This window comes from Pecten maximus, chromosome 9, assembly GCF_902652985.1.
Source record: "Pecten maximus chromosome 9, xPecMax1.1, whole genome shotgun sequence".
Taxonomy (NCBI): domain Eukaryota; kingdom Metazoa; phylum Mollusca; class Bivalvia; order Pectinida; family Pectinidae; genus Pecten; species Pecten maximus.
Window position 1 is genome coordinate 39784851 of NC_047023.1, and position 17172 is coordinate 39802022.

At 40.1% G+C, this 17172-nt stretch overlaps 1 long non-coding RNA gene across 1 annotated transcript; it reads left to right on the forward strand.

Annotated features, from left to right (window-relative positions):
• Window positions 1-12237: 12237 nt before the first annotated feature.
• Window positions 12238-16109, forward strand: LOC117335185. Its single transcript, XR_004534304.1, has 2 exons — window positions 12238-12348; window positions 14469-16109. It is a non-coding gene; the product is annotated as an uncharacterized LOC117335185 (long non-coding RNA).
• The last annotated feature ends 1063 nt before the right edge of the window (window positions 16110-17172 follow it).

Consider the following 17172-nt stretch of genomic DNA (forward strand, 5'->3'; position numbering starts at 1 on the left):
TGTGTGTCTATACTCGTGTGTTGTCTAACTCGCGGCCTGCTTCACAGACATTTACCTGTATCTATGTAAATTTGTACATCTTTGAGCTTGTCAGTAAGTTACCTGGCTTCAAAGAAATGACCCACTTTCATACTACGTTTGGTAATTTCATAAGGATTTTTATTAATGTGCGTGTTATGCCGAAATTATACTCACAATAAATATTGTGTGTGTCATACAGAGTGCTGACTAGGGCATGAATTACCAGTAGACAAGCATGTCAATGCATCAGTCGGATTGTAAATACGCCCAGTGTTCTTTGTCGGCAGAACTACCAATAAAGAGATTGTCAGGCGTGCGTTGGTGTTTTACAAATATATGCGTGTATCTTCCATTCCACTGGTTCTTTAATAAGAATATCTGTATACTGTGTAGGTAATATATACCTACACCAATGGCGGCTCCTTTGATGGATTCTCAAAGCTGCTGATCAAATCGTGTTTGTGAGATGTGCTGTTCTTTGACGTTAATTAGCTTGATTGGCAGTTGCATCAGCTCGTGGATGATAAATGGTTTGTCAACTTTGCACCTTTAAACAACAAGCTGATATTAATATGTAGAAGTTGAGGAAAATCGTTAGGTAGATTTTGGCTGTCGTCTGCTTACCGTAATCTGGTTTATCCATGTGTTCCTATACCGGAAGTTTATACCATTCGGAACTCTGTATTTACTCTAGCAGCGGAAGTGTTCCGAACAATTTGGCGCGAATATTGCACGTGCGGATCGCCGCGGTTGCCTATTTAAGCCGGTGCATCGCTATTGTTCGGCAGTCAGAATTAAAGTCTTGACAAGACTGGTTTGGCTCTCTTTCCCTGATAGGAATAGCTGTAGGTAGATCATGTAGGGTGTTGCTAGATCTAATTATGTTAGGGTATAGGGAATAGAATAGCTTACCAGTCACAGTCATTAGGGGTAGGTTTCACGTCAGTCATGTAGTCGTCAGTATATTTCGACTCTGAATTGTCTGTAGGTTTTTATACCGTCGTCTATCATATAGGAGTATGGCCGTGTAGCCGTTAGTATTTTCTAGAACTAGGACCATGTGGCCGAGAGTTCACTAGACACTACTGTCACGTCAGAGTATGTGTGTTGGAGTGTATGACAGAGTGGTATAATTTGTCTATATGTCAGTGTGTGTTTTACACATTACTAGTGTTGTATAATAAAACTACCTGAACTTGATATATCTTGAGTTTGTGTTTATTTGCCAGACTTCACGTACAAATTATGGCTCAGAAAGTAAGACCCTGACGGACCCAAGATCACCGAACCTGGGTATAAATATTTTAAAGGTGTCGGTTTGAGGTGAAAAGCCGATCCTTTTACATTGGTGCCGTGACCAGGATCTTGGCAACCCGTTTTGGGCATTTTTGAAATTTTGGTGCGATTAAATTGTTGAAAACTGAGTTGAAGTGATGGCAGATAAACATATTTCAGGTGTACCCGTTAGGGGTCCGGGGGCATTGTACACGTGGTCAATTCCTACTACTACAACATGTATAACTACTAGTATTACAACTCCTCCATGTTCGACTGTTACAAGTAGAATCCCGGGAGATAGTTGTGTTAGCACTGCATCTTCTACATACGGGCCCAACTCCGTAGAACAGGGGACCTACATGTACAGTGATGGTCATAGGTATGCAGGAAATCGGGCATGCACAGGGGCTCGTCCCAAACTCGTGTCCTTTAGTGGGGTAGACAAAGCGGACGACGCACAGTCGTACCTTGATGGTAACCGGGGGGCCTGTGGTGGTCAGCCTTTACATTCTGGGATGAATGGTCCGAGTGATAGGATATTTGTACCTGAAACACCCCCACCGCGGCTCAGACATTCTAGGGTACAGGAATACACAGGACCCAGTGAAATAGAGGAGACGGTCTTTTCATACACTCCGCCTCCATATGCTAGTACCCCCGTAAGCACTCCAAGACCCCCTCAGGATACTAGTACGGGTTCTTCCTTGTATATGGATCATGGGAATTCTGGTGGTTTACCAAGAGTACATAGGAAACAGAAAGACCCCCAACAGTTTGATGGATCTGGTGACTTTAATGACTACATTCTACACTTTGAGCAAGTGGCCTTGTGGAATCAGTGGGGAAATTATGAAAAAGCACAACAATTAGCCATGAGTCTAAGGGGACCCGCTCAAAAAGTTCTTAGCACTCTGACCCTGGCTCAGGTAGGGGATTATGGGAAATTAAGAGATGTGTTAGCGGCACAATTCGATCCCCCAGGTAGAGAAACAGCCTATAGGTGTCAGCTGAAACATAGGACTCATAGTCAGAAAGAGAGTCTAGTTAGTTATGGCCGGGAACTAAGACGGTTGGCTGGTTTAGCATTCCCTGGTATGGCGGCTGATTCCTCAGAGGTCCATGTGATTGATCAGTTCATTCATGGGTTGAGCAATATTGATATGAAAAGACATGTACAGTTTCATCACCCATCCTCTTTAGAGGCTGCAATCACTCTTGCCATTGAGTTTGAGGCTTTTGACAAGGAGTTACGTGCTCCTGAAAAGAAACCAAGGGCTTATGTCGACGAGGTCGATCAAGGTCATATACAAGTTGTCCAGGAGAATAGTCCATCCACTAATAGGCAGAATACTGAACTAGCTACTATGTTGTGTGAAGGTTTTGAAACCCTTGGGAAGCAGTTAGTTAATGCTGTTCGAGGGGGAGGAAACAGGAGAGGTAGAGGTTCTCCCAAAGGTCAAGGTAGGAATCAAGGTCAAGATAGGGGTCAAGGTCAAGATAGGAATCAAGGTCAAGGTCAAGATAGGAATCAAGGTCAAGGCCAAAATCAGTATCGTGGCAATGAAAGCCGATGCTATAGGTGTCGGGAAACGGGGCATTTTGTAGCAGAGTGTCCCTATGTTCTGACATTAAAGGAACCAAAAAACTAGTTCCGGTCAAGCTTGAGCCCGAATGTTTGGCCGGTGATCATACCAATCTGGATGAGCAGGAGTCATCTGGTAGTGGATCAGAAGGGCTTAGGAAGGTTAGCTTAAATGCTATTGTCAGAGGTTGTCTCTTTGTAGATGCTTCAGTGTGTGGCAAAACTTTTAGGTATCTGGTGGACTCTGGTTCAGCAGTAACAATTGTTACTCAGGATCTATACAATTCTATCCCAACTGATAGAAGGCCAGAGTTAACAAGCAGTGGTATTGTGCTGTTCTCAGCCTCAGGTGACAAGTTAGCAGTGGCTGGTAAAGCCAACTTTAGGATTAAGGTAGGCAAGTTGGTTTATGAGCAGGAGGCTATAGTGGCTAGGTTAGACCAGTTGTCAGGAATACTAGGTGTAGATTTCCTGAGCAAACACGGAGGTGAAATTCATTTTAGGGATAAGACTCTTAGGTTAGAGGGTCAATGTGTCAATCTAGCTACTGAAGGGTACAATGGGTGTGCTCGTGTTAGGGTGTGTAATACAGTTTCTGTGCCAGCTAACTCAGAATGTCACATTAAGGGTTATGTAGACGGGGCTATTGATGGAACAGAGGGTGTAGTAGAACCCAATTCACACATAGCTAATCAGGGGTTAATGATGGCAAAGGTCTTAGTAGATACCACGCGGAAAGAGATTAACCTCTCTGTATTGAACCTCAGCTCCCAAGGCATTAGGTTGCAACATAACACCATTGTGGGAGAGTTATCGCCTGTGGGCATGGTTCACACAATAGACATGGAGAGGAAAGACCCTAGGTCCCTACCTGAGCATTTAAAACCAGTAGTAGATAGGTTCTCACCGGAATTGTCTTCATCCGAGAGAAACCGAGCTATCGATTTGGTAGTTGAGTACGAGGATATTTTCCAAACTCCAAAAGGGGAAATAGGTCAAACTAGATTGGTTGAACATTGTATAGACACTGGGGATGTACCTCCCATTAAAATACCCGCTAGACGTATCTCACCAGCTCAAAAACTTGTAGTAGAAAAGGAGTTAGACAAAATGGTCGATGATGGTGTTGTCCAGCCAAGTAATAGCCCATGGGCAGCTCCTGTGGTATTAGTGTCAAAAAAGGACGGTTCTGTCCGCTTCTGTATAGACTATCGTAAGTTAAATTCGGTCACAAAGAAGGATGCGTTCCCTTTGCCAAGGATAGATGATGCTTTGGATACATTAGCTGGGGCTAAGTGGTTTAGTACTCTTGACCTCGCTAGTGGTTATTGGCAATGTAGAATGAAACCAGCAGACAAAGAGAAGACAGCATTTAGCACCCATAAGGGGCTGTATGAGTTCAATGTGATGCCCTTTGGGCTGTGTAACGCCCCTGCTACATTCTCTAGACTAATGCAGCTAGTACTAGGAGGGTTGAACTGGACTAGGTGCTTGTGCTATTTAGATGATGTCATAGTGTTTGGTCATACATTTGGGGCAGCCCTTAACAACCTTAGGGAAGTTTTTCAGTGTATTAGGGAAGCCAACCTTAAACTCAAACCCAAGAAATGTGATTTATTTCAAACCAAAGTATCTTATCTAGGGCATGTGGTTTCGGCTGCGGGAATAAGCTGCGACCCTAACAAGGTCAAGGCTGTACGTGATTGGCCTGTACCTACAAATGTTAGTGAGGTCAGAAGCTTTCTAGGATTAGCGGGATACTATAGGAGATTTATACCAAACTTTTCTGCTGTTGCTTCATCCCTTACTAATTTGACTAGAAAGAATAAGAAATTCTCATGGGACCCACAGTGTGAAAGTTCTTTTGAAACACTTAAAATTCTCCTGACTAGTGCTCCTATCCTTGGGTATCCTACAGATACAGGAAGGTTTGTCTTGGATACAGATGCAAGCGCCACAGGTGTAGGGGCTGTGCTCTCCCAGTTACAGGAAGGGGAGGAGCGAGTTATCGCTTTTGCCAGTAAAACACTGAATAAATCCCAAACCAACTACTGTACCACTCATAGGGAACTTCTCGCTGTTGTAACATTTGTCAAGTTTTTCAAGCATTTCCTGTGGGGTAGACCATTTCTGCTCAGAACAGACCATGCATCTCTAACATGGCTGAGAAATTTTAAAAACCCTGAAGGTGTCCTCGCCAGGTGGTTAGCAGTCCTAGATATGTATGATATGGAGGTCAAGCATAGGCCAGGCAGTAAACATGGTAATGCTGACAGCCTGTCTCGTTATCCACGGTGTCCAGAAACTAGAGTTAACTGTCCAAGCTGTAGACCCTTCTGTCCAGTTGTTTCATGCACAAGAGTTATCTCCCTTGATTCAGGGTGTTCCCCTACAGGCAGTTTCACAAATGACTCCAGTCAGTCTGTGGGAGTATTTCCAGCTAGTCTCCAAACTGTAGATAGCTCCCAGGGGGTACCTGAAACGGAAAAGGAAAGAGTGTTAACAAACTGGTTACAAACATGGGGTCCTGAGCAAGTCAAGGCTTGGCAAAGGGAGGATGACGTATTAGGGAAGTTTCTACTGCTTAAGGATGAGTATGAAGAAAAACCCCCCAAAACAGCCGTTCCAGTTTTCCCCTCAGAATTAAAGAAATTATATCATATGTGGGAATTACTTGCTCTGGATGAACAGGGAATATTGTGTAGAACAGGATTGACAGACTTGTCAGGCAGAAAAATTAAGCAAGTTGTGGCTCCTGCATGTATTCGAGAGGAAATCCTACATCACTTACATAATTCCAGAACTTCAGGTCATCTTGGTCGGGACAGAACAATTGACCTCATTCAGAAACGGTTCTATTGGCCTGGTCTAGTAGATGATGTTAAAAACTGGTGTAAGGCCTGTGATTCATGTGCTCGCAGGAAGTCTGGTCCCACAAGAGGTCGAGCTCCTCTGTCCCCTTCAGTGCCAGTGGGGGCTCCCTTAGAGCGTATAGCTATAGACATCCTGGGTGGACTACAAACTACAGAGAATGGAAATAACTATATCATAGTGGTTGGGGATTATTTCTCTAAGTGGGCAGAAGCATACGCTGTAGCAGATCACACTGCTCAAACAGTAGCAGACAAGTTAGTCACAGAGTTTATATGTAGATATGGTACACCTGTTAGCATACACACAGATCAAGGTCGCGAGTTCGAATCTGACCTATTCAAGGCTATTTGTGAGAGGTTAGGGATAGATAAAACAAGAACAGCTCCTTACAGACCTCAGTCTGACGGATTAGTAGAAAGGCTGAATCGTACCTTAGTTCAGATGTTATCGGCCTATGTCAATGAAAACCGTAATGACTGGGATGATCACTTACCCTATGTAATGATGGCTTACAGAGCAACAAGACATAGCAGTACAGAGTGTAGTCCGAATTTAGTTATGTTTGGTCGGGAATTGTTTTGTCCCCTAGATGTTATGGTGGGCTTACCTACAGAGTATGAACAGAGATGTCCCATAGAATATGTGTCATGGGTTCAAAGTGCAATGAGGTTGGCATTTGAGTTTGTTCATGGAAAGTTAGGTGAAGCCGCCACCCGGCAGAAATCGTACTATGATCAGAAATCAAAGGGGAGACAATTCAGTGAAGGTGATTTTGTATGGAGATGGTATCCCCCTGCAGTGAGTAATAAGTTAGGGCAGGGATGGACAGGTCCTTACAAAGTCTTGCAAAAACTGACTGACATAAACTATAAGATTCAGAAAGCACCCCATTCTAGGATAGTAACTGTACACATTGATCATTTAAAACCATACATGGGTAAGGAAATACCTCAGACATGGGATACAAGGTCTGAAACCGGAAGTGTGTGTGATGAATTAGAGTGGGATGATGATGTAGACACCGAGATTAGTATAGCTCCTGGTAGTCAAGGGGAGACAACTCCACGTCAAACTAGAGTTGGCAGGAATGTTAAGCCTCCCAGTAGATATTCTCCATAGTAGTCTGCAATGATTTCCATGGAAATCTGTAATGATTATGATTATGACGACCAAAGATTATGAAATAATAATAATAAAAAAAAATAAATAAAAATCATTTAATAATATAAGGTTATGGTATGTGAAATTCAAACAAAAATACAAGCTGTAAAGTCCTGCTGTTAATGTACTCACTTCACTGTGTAATTGAGGTACAATATTGTTTCTATGGGCCCACCTCAAAAATAGATTGAACTGAGACATGTTTATTTATTTCGTTAAAAGGTTACCTAAACCATGGACATCTTGGATGTGGGAGTTACTATGGAGGAGCGGGCTGATCTTGATGAGGACATGTATTGGAGGCCTGGTATGTCGTGCCCTGTCAAGGGATGCGATTCCACATTCACCAAATATACGGACCTCCGGTTGCATTGGAATAGGATCCATCAGCCGTTGGTGACATACTTCTGCTGTACACAGTGTGCATTCCGGACAGTAAGAAGAAATCAGCTTCAACGCCACCTCCGGAGACGTCACCACTGTGCGGTTGAGGAGAGTAAGCTCCTTAGTGATACGGGTACTGAGTCCGTAAATAGTAAGTTCCTCAATCCAGGAGAGACGGAGTTGCCTCTTATGCGGCCAACCGCAACGATGATCCAGAGAAGGGAGGAGGAATCAGTCCGACGAGCAGCTGAGGCAGGAGCCGTGGATGTTTCAACACTTGTGTCGCGGACAGTATCTGTGGCCCGAGATCAGGAGGTCGTTCCTCTTGGTCGAGGGCAGGCCATTATAAGAAATCAGGTTCGCTGGTTAAGGGGCATGGACAGTTGTCCAGAACAGTACTCGCCCCTGGAGGTGGACTTTGACCAATTTCCTATTGAGGAGAACTGAAAAAGAAAAGAAAATTATTATGACTGTGACTGAGTCAGAGTGGGGGGTGGATGTAAATTTTTCCTGTTTGTTGCATCAAATCTGTTCTAATTATTAGTGATGCATTATGTTGATATATGTGGATTGGTTTAATTTTAATTTAAAAGATGAAATTATAAATGTAAATTGATAACTTATAATTAAAAGAGTTGTATGAATTCATGAAGTATTTTTTTTTAGTAATGAATTTCATCCTACATCTACTGTCGTTTTGTAATTTACAGACGGAATTCATGAATTATTATGTAGTAATGAATTCTCTCCTAAATTATGTGGTCATGTTTTTTTAGCCACTTTAAATTTATACGGATTGTTATATATGTTAACATTATATGAATATTGTTATACCCATGTAGATTATTCACGTTGAAGGAAGGTAGTTAAAATCAGTAGGGACATTTCCTTCCTCTGGGTAATTGTTATCTCAAATTAATACTTCCTGAGAGTGGTGCGATAGATTGTAGGCCTATAAGGCTATATAGCCTACCTGTAAGTGAATTGTCTGCATGAACTTTGTATGGGTGACAGAAATGCTGGTTTGTGTAAATATTATTGTGTAAATATGTGCGTATGAATTCGGAAAAGATGCGAATAGTTTCTGGTATTTTATATTTCCTTTGATGTGATATGATATGTATTTTGTACTTTGCTTACCAAGTTTAGCTGAACCTTGCATCTGACGTTTGTTGACTGGATCGGTACAGTTCGGGATGGTCGAGTTATCTACTCATCCGTGTCGAAATTCTGCAATTTTGTAAATGATTGACATAAAGTTATAACTTTAGTCTTAAGGGGGGAGGAGTGTAGAAGTTGAGGAAAATCGTTAGGTAGATTTTGGCTGTCGTCTGCTTACCGTAATCTGGTTTATCCATGTGTTCCTATACCGGAAGTTTATACCATTCGGAACTCTGTATTTACTCTAGCAGCGGAAGTGTTCCGAACAATTTGGCGCGAATATTGCACGTGCGGATCGCCGCGGTTGCCTATTTAAGCCGGTGCATCGCTATTGTTCGGCAGTCAGAATTAAAGTCTTGACAAGACTGGTTTGGCTCTCTTTCCCTGATAGGAATAGCTGTAGGTAGATCATGTAGGGTGTTGCTAGATCTAATTATGTTAGGGTATAGGGAATAGAATAGCTTACCAGTCACAGTCATTAGGGGTAGGTTTCACGTCAGTCATGTAGTCGTCAGTATATTTCGACTCTGAATTGTCTGTAGGTTTTTATACCGTCGTCTATCATATAGGAGTATGGCCGTGTAGCCGTTAGTATTTTCTAGAACTAGGACCATGTGGCCGAGAGTTCACTAGACACTACTGTCACGTCAGAGTATGTGTGTTGGAGTGTATGACAGAGTGGTATAATTTGTCTATATGTCAGTGTGTGTTTTACACATTACTAGTGTTGTATAATAAAACTACCTGAACTTGATATATCTTGAGTTTGTGTTTATTTGCCAGACTTCACGTACAAATTATGGCTCAGAAAGTAAGACCCTGACGGACCCAAGATCACCGAACCTGGGTATAAATATTTTAAAGGTGTCGGTTTGAGGTGAAAAGCCGATCCTTTTACAAATATCAGTCTTAAATTCTTAATCACTTCGATATTATGATATTTTTAAATTCTTTTTTTTTCTTTGATTATATTTTAATCTTTCTTCACAATACTTATTTTATGTGGGCATTGTAAATATTGGACATTTCCGTCACATTGCGTCAAGCTAAGCCCGCTCCGGCGTTTCATGGTCTTGACATTAAGCGTAACTACTGCTCCTTTGTAGTTAGCTTGCCGTTATGGGTGTGTTTGAACTTGTCTTCGAAACAAAGGTAGAAGATTATAAGCATGTCCATAACCAATTTGCATAAAGAAGAAGCATAATCATCAGTGCAAAAAGGACGTTGATTGTGTAGGAGTTGTGTCCCTTCCATGAGACTGGTCGACCAATTCCGGAGGCGTAACAATGGAATCAAACACACGATGAGGTACCATTGTGAGTAATGGACATTTCCGTCACTTTGCGTCAAGCTTAGCCCACTCGAGGTACCACATTCAGTGTTGAATAATTATCAAAGGAACATGTAAAGATCGATAACATGAAAATAAAATATCATCGATTGGAGGGAGTCGTTAAACACAAAATCATACAATGTAACATAGTTCAACTATCACGGCCATACATTTACCAATATTACTGCTAAATACATCCCAGAGGACATAAATTAAAGAAAGTACACTGTATGTGTTATAATGACTTTCCAAAGTGTCCTATACTATATCCAGATGGTCGCATAATCAATGTCAACAAAAATATTTATTAAAGATATACTGAATTATCAACCATTAGGTCAAATGATCCAAATGGAAAATGAACGCTTCATTCTCCTCTATGTATATATATAACAAAGTAGCACAAATGACGAAGGAAGACATTATTATGACTCATTTCCTGACCGGGTCTCGAACTCGCGATCTACGGTACTTAATCGCCAGCCAGAAATAACCGCAGCGTATACCACTACACCATATCCACGTTCTTAAAAAGGACGTTTCAAGGGCGCAGTGACGGTCAGTTCGATACCCTGACATGATCATAGTGATAGACATGAGATATATAACAAACTAACACTTATATATATCAATCCGTCAGAATACTATACACGTATACATGTACATGTACGTATCTCTGTGGGGTATCAACTCTCTTACTAGATTACAGGCAAAACGTACATCTGCGTCATTGACTGGCAGGTATTAATGAAATCCAGGACAATCGTGTCATTTAAAAAATACAGAAATACACAAAAAATCACAATCTTTTAGCGTAATTCAATTTTCAACTAAAGTAGGCTCATGATTTTAAATAAAGTGATTCCAACTGTGCCAAGTGTTGATTCGATGGAGATAGGACACTGACTCTACCAGGTGTTGTTGTTGCTACCCAAGATTACAAACCGTTTCTGTGATCACGTGCTTCGGTTTGGAACCTACGATAGAGATCTGTTAAGTACATTGTTTTCTAGTTGGAAATTCAAATAAAAAAGTACATTGATATGAATTGTTTGCTAAAAACAGGCGCACACAACAGGAAATATCCCGCATGAATGTTTGATTTTAAAATGTATATCTTTAAGATAAAACGTAAACAAATGGGTAAATGTGGTTCTTCTTAGATCAGCGTTAATAACCACTTCCTCACTTTTTTAATGTCTAATTCTGTTGTCTGGAATTCTAGTTGATCTGACATGGACATGTTAACGTTAACGTCTAGCCGATGTGACCCATTAGCTGATTGGTGATTTGACCTAACACAGTGAATCATGAGGCCAAAGGCAGAGTTGGTAGAGTGAGGGTATACTGGCTGTAGGCTATGGTTGGCCGAGTGGTTTATTTTTTCCCGATCCCTAACAGATCAGTTCAGTTCATTTATTCCGTAGGCCTTTCGGCCCATAGGCGAAATTACCAGAACGTGATACGAATACATGTAAAAAGGAGAGTGTTTATGTGTCCCGACACTTTTATCACTAGCCCTCCACCTCTGGGTCGCGAGTTCGAAACCAAAGTGGGGCAGTCGCCTGGTACTGACCGTAGGCCGGCGGTTTTTCTCCGGGTACTCCGGATTTCCTCCACCTCCAAAACCTGGCACGTCCTTAATGACCCTGGCTGTTAATAGGATGTTACAAAAAATAAACCAAATAAACCAAATAATCCAAAAGTATACTCAGAGGAAAGTATCAGAAGTCTATTTTTCAATTGGTTGGTTGTTCCCTTAAAACCCCACGGCAGCCTAATTTAGAATGTTAGCTGGGTTTGGTAGTTTATTTGTGTGTTTTTGTTTTTCTGCTGTTTTTTGGGATTTTTTGTTTTTTGTTTGTTTGTTTGTTGTTATTTTTTGTTGTTGTTGTTTTTTTCTGTTTTTTGTTTTGTTTTTGTTTTGTTTTGTTTTTGTTTTGTTTGGTTTGTTTTTTTGTTTGTTTTCTACGTTTTTCAGCTAGTATAGTGTTTTCTTCAGGTACTTCGGTTTCCTCCCTCAGACTAGACAGACTCCTCTGGCGTTTTGACAATCTGGGACACCATTCAAGTTTAATTTGTTTCGCAATTGTTGTAGATCAAAATCATAATGTTCATTTATTTAGATTTTTGTCTGTTCTACTGGAAGTGGCCAGTCAATTAGAAATTAATTTCTAAACATTTTTTTTATTTTAAACATGCAATAGAAATAACCAAATAAAGTAAATTATAAAAATAAAAATAAGCGATGAAAAATAATAACACAGGGCAAATTGATATAATCCGTATATGAGTGTATGTAAAACGTTTATTTACAAATGTTTCATAATTAATTCAAATAGCGGATACAAATTGATTAAAGTTAAAGTCGAATCACGTAGACTGCATAGATTACAATATTTGAAAATCCGGAATTCGATATTCCATCCGGATCCGCGTCGGCTTTTATCGCAACAGGAACTTTGAACCCAAACAGAACATGGACTTTTAACTGAATGTTGTCGTCCCGTAAAAGAAGATAAGCCGTTGTAATTGTGGACAGGATCAGTGTACGGTATGTATATATACGTAGTGCAATATTAAAACTTTCATATGTGTAGGCTGCACTTACCTGTCAACGTACAGGGGGTAATACAGCTAAAAGTTCAGTCTGGTGTTCATGTGTGTGTGCGTGTACCTGTGCACTAGCCCGAGTTTTCTCTGGCCCTGTCACAATGTCTGGTGTAGGGCCAGAGCGCACTACTATATGAAAACGTGGAATTATCCGACACCATTTGGTGTCGCTAAGAATTTGGTGCAAATATAATGAAATCGGGTGTGACGTAACACCTACCTTACATATATGAATAAATGAGATATTTATTTACCCCAGAACACCCATTTAGCCCCATCTAGGTGTTTTATTCCGTCCGTATAGAACCTTGTTTTACGCTAGTCAAAATTTCATACTTGACTCGACGCCATATTGCTAACTATGTAGGTCGCGGGCAGCCTAATTACCCTAATCAATACAACATTTATTTTTATATATTTTACCCCTTATAATTTATGAATAATGAATTTTTGAATTAAATGTAACAGGTTTTGGTAAATAATAAGCTTAGTTTTCTTAATTTAAACTATGCAAGAAGAAAAACACAATAAAACATATGTGGTCTTTTTGGTCCATTGCGTTCCGATTCGGGTGGTTAGTCGTACTGTCACTTACAAAATGGCGGGTCAACAGTACGAAATTTTGACTAGCGTAAAGCGAGGGTCTATACGGACGGAATAAAACACCTAGATGGGACTAAATGGATGTTCTGGGGTACATAAATATCTCATTGATCCATGTATGTAAGGTAGGTGTTATGTCACACCCGATTTTATTGTATTTGCACCAAATTCTTAGCGACACCAAATGGTGTCGGATAATTCCACGTTTTCATATAGTAGTGCGCTCTGGCCCTACACCAGACATGGTGACAGGGCCAGAGAAAACTCGGGCTACCTGTGCACGTGACGTGTTTTACATACAGGGGCTATACGGCTAAAAAGTATAGTCTGACGTTCATGAGAATGCGTGTACACGTGTATAATGTTTTACCTACAACGGTTGTTCATGTGTGTGTGCGTGTACACGTGTGTTGTGTACTGTACTGTGGTTGTTGGCATGGTGGACTGTTCACTCCCAGTGCATACATGTAGCATCGCTTATTTGTATATGAACAGAATAGAGGACTATAATAAAATGACTCTTTTACTTCTTCTGTGGTGGATACTTTATTAACTGTATAGTATGAACATGTTGTACAATCATCATACATCTGTATATACATACATTCGTTTGTACTGGTCAGTCCTGTCCTGTCCCGTCCCGTCCTGTCCCATCCCGGACGAAAGCCCGGGACAGAACATAGATGTTGTTACTCTGACTCCCAGGTAGTCTGACTATACACATGTATAATTGACCAATATTTTTGTCTGAAACATGTTTCGGTACATTCGTCCCTCTGTAAAGATTGATGGCAGATTAGAAATAATCTGGCTTCATTGATAATAGGGGTACATTAACGTCTACATACATACATTCATTTGTACTGGTCAGTCCTGTCCCGTCCCGTCCCGGGCGAAAGCCCGGGACAGAACATAGATGTTGCTACTCTGACTCCCAGGTAGTCTGACTATACACATGTATAATTGACCAATATTTTTGTCTGAAACATGTTTCGGTACAGGACTTTGTCATTAACATGTATACACCAGGCTAATGGGACTTAAAACATACAAATACCTATAGCGTGGATCACCTTAAAGAATACAAAACATTGCTTAAAGAAAAAAATATCTCTAACATGTATAAATAAATAATAATGAAATAATGGGATGTCTCATGTGATATCATCAATGTATAGGGGCCTACGTACAAATGTAATACGCGTGTCTCGACGTGAACTGGGTAATATCTGTAAAGGTCATGAACGCTGGTGAAAGTACCAAAAACATTACACTCATTGTTACATGTACGTCAAAAGAGGAATATTAATGGACACTGTACAGTTTCTCTAACGTCACCAATTCAACTTTCGTAAGCACGTGATCTCTAACTTAATATAATATCGCGTTGTTTATATATTTATAAAGGTTTTGAATATGTATTACAAGATGAAAATAACTCCATTTGTCTATTTACAGTTAACGGTGATGAGATGACGACTGTCTCAGTCACAGTTACAAACATCAAGCATAGCGACCTTGACCTCAAGCTCCGTAGGATCGCGCGGCCATCTTATTTAACACAGCACGACACATCCCACAATAAATGCTAATAGGTCCAAAACACTGGTGCTGTTTTGGGGTTGGCTAGGTGCAAAACCACGTGCCCTTGATTGTTACTTTGATTTATACCACCAGGAGGGCTTGGATGTTTTGTACATTCCCGATCAGGTAAAACTGTTCGTATGGCCTCCCTCCGTGGACTTATTCGCTCAATCTTTGATGAACTTCCTTATAAATGATAAAGAAATTAAACTGTACAATAATTTCCTCGTTCACGGGATCTCCATCGGCTGTTACGTGTTCACCTGTTGCTTAATGAAAGCATTCAACCACCGGCAAGAGTTATCTCCCTTTGTTGACAAAGTCAATGGCGTCATTATGGACAGCCCAACATACGGGTCCTTTGAAAGAATGAGAAAAGGAGTTGCGGAAGGACTCGCCAAAAGTCCTATTATTAAAGCAGTTATTCCAAGACTTCTGTCGGTGTATTTTTATTTCACGCGGAAGTATACAGTTGAATTCTTTGAAAAGAGCATGCACTTCTTAGAAGAGCGACCATTGGATGTGCCTTACGCCTTTTTCTTTTCTCAAAATGACCCCATGTGTGATGCAGACGTCATCTCGGATATGATTAAAAATTGGCGTGAACAAATGTCTGTTGCTGTGATGACAAGGTTTTGGAGAAAATCTAGCCATGCTGGACACTTACGTCATCATCCTGACGATTACAGAGAGACATTTAATCAATTTATTTCGATGTATTTTAACAGACTCGACCAAAGTGCAGTACCAAAATCAAAGCTGTGATTAAAACTTATTCCGTGGATCACAATGTAAAAGACAATGATGACATGGCAGAACTGTAGTATTACACGAACGGTTTAAACTTATCCCGTGGATCACAATGTAAAAGACAATGATGACATGGCAAAACTGTAGTATTACACGAACGATTGAACAAGCGTTTTAATTGAAATGTGATTTTTAAAAAGAAATAATTTATATATTTTTTACAGTCCTAGAAAGACGAAATGGCTGCTTGGTGCTGTTTACATTCGTTAGTGTGCGGAATTGACTGTATCTACTTCTAAATTCACATCTACGCTAATTTCTGCTGTGTATATCATGGATATAACTTTTGTGATCAATAGAATTTTACCATTGTGTCATTGCGATAAGAAATTCGTTAAACTCGTGAAATTAATATCCGCCTAAATGTCTGGGATTCATTGAAGAACATTTTTGACAAATAATCATTACGAAACTATGTATATATACATGTTGTAATGTGGTATTTCATAAAATAGTGTGCTTGAAATATTACACTGTAGTGTGCGAATGAGAAAGTATATATAAATGTAAGATGGCATGATGCTGATATGATGTGAACACATGGTTAAGATAATTAAAGTTTGAGAAAAATGCATGCTATACCATATAATATGACCAAATTATGTAAAGTTGTGGAACAAAATTGTGAATGAGTCCCCTCCTGTGTGAGGGCAAGCAGTGTTAGCTATCAATATGCTGATTGTGAATAAAAATATATAAAAAAAAATATCCGCCTAAATGCTTATGACGTCAGATGATTGAGTTCGTTGATTCTGTATTACATGTAAGTCACGAGGCGTGCTAAAATCGTATATCAGGACCGTCAGAATCCCGCTATCAACGAGACAACACAACTTGTTTATAGCAGACAGAGGTAGGTTAATTGTGTGTGTCGACAGAACATTGACAATAGTCGGGTGTAGATGGTATTTTATAACTGACTAATTAAATGCTTACATCCTCACCGGCACACCCAAATATCTAGGACAAATAAACGCAGTTCTGTGACATTATTCCATTACCAAAAAAAAGCAACACAGCCGTCCATCACAATTAATCTATATTAAGAAAAACAAATTCCAGAATTAGTTTCCAAAGCAACAATGTCCTTTTTCGCAGTAAATATGTTTTTTTTTTCTGGGAACCACAACCGCTAGGATGGGCCTAATTTGAGTCTAGGAAACAGGTGTTATGACCGGTGTCCACAGCCTATTCAGACGCCTAGACAATAATACATTTGATAATTTGTTTCTTTTTGCTTTATGACTTTACACGATTCAGAAGTCCTAACGAATCGTATTGTCACATATCGGCTCGTTACACGCGACACTTTCACATCGTATTCCATTTCGACCGACACCAACAAGACAAAGACTCTGGCGGAGTCAGATTAACACGAGCCTTTTGGTTATAAATCCGTTTGAACATGTCATCGGCACGTCAAGTCCCCGTCGGTTACCATCCTGAAGTTAAAATCACAGTGTTCATGTATAGTCTTCTTGTGTATATTTAGAAAGTACAAGTGTAGTTACTTATATTGAATAGTATATGTTTAAATTATGACGTAATACTGCCATGATCGTAATTATATTGTTTGTGTTGTGTCCTCCGCCATCTTATCATTCAATTTGTAATATGTATAAAAATATATGAATATTTTGTAATCCTACATGTTTATGTTGCATTTAGAAATAAATTGAATTGAATAGGTGATGCAGCTGGGTTCGTACGTCTTATTCTTATGAATAGTAGCACAAGTCCTCAGATTATATAGATAAGCACCCATTGA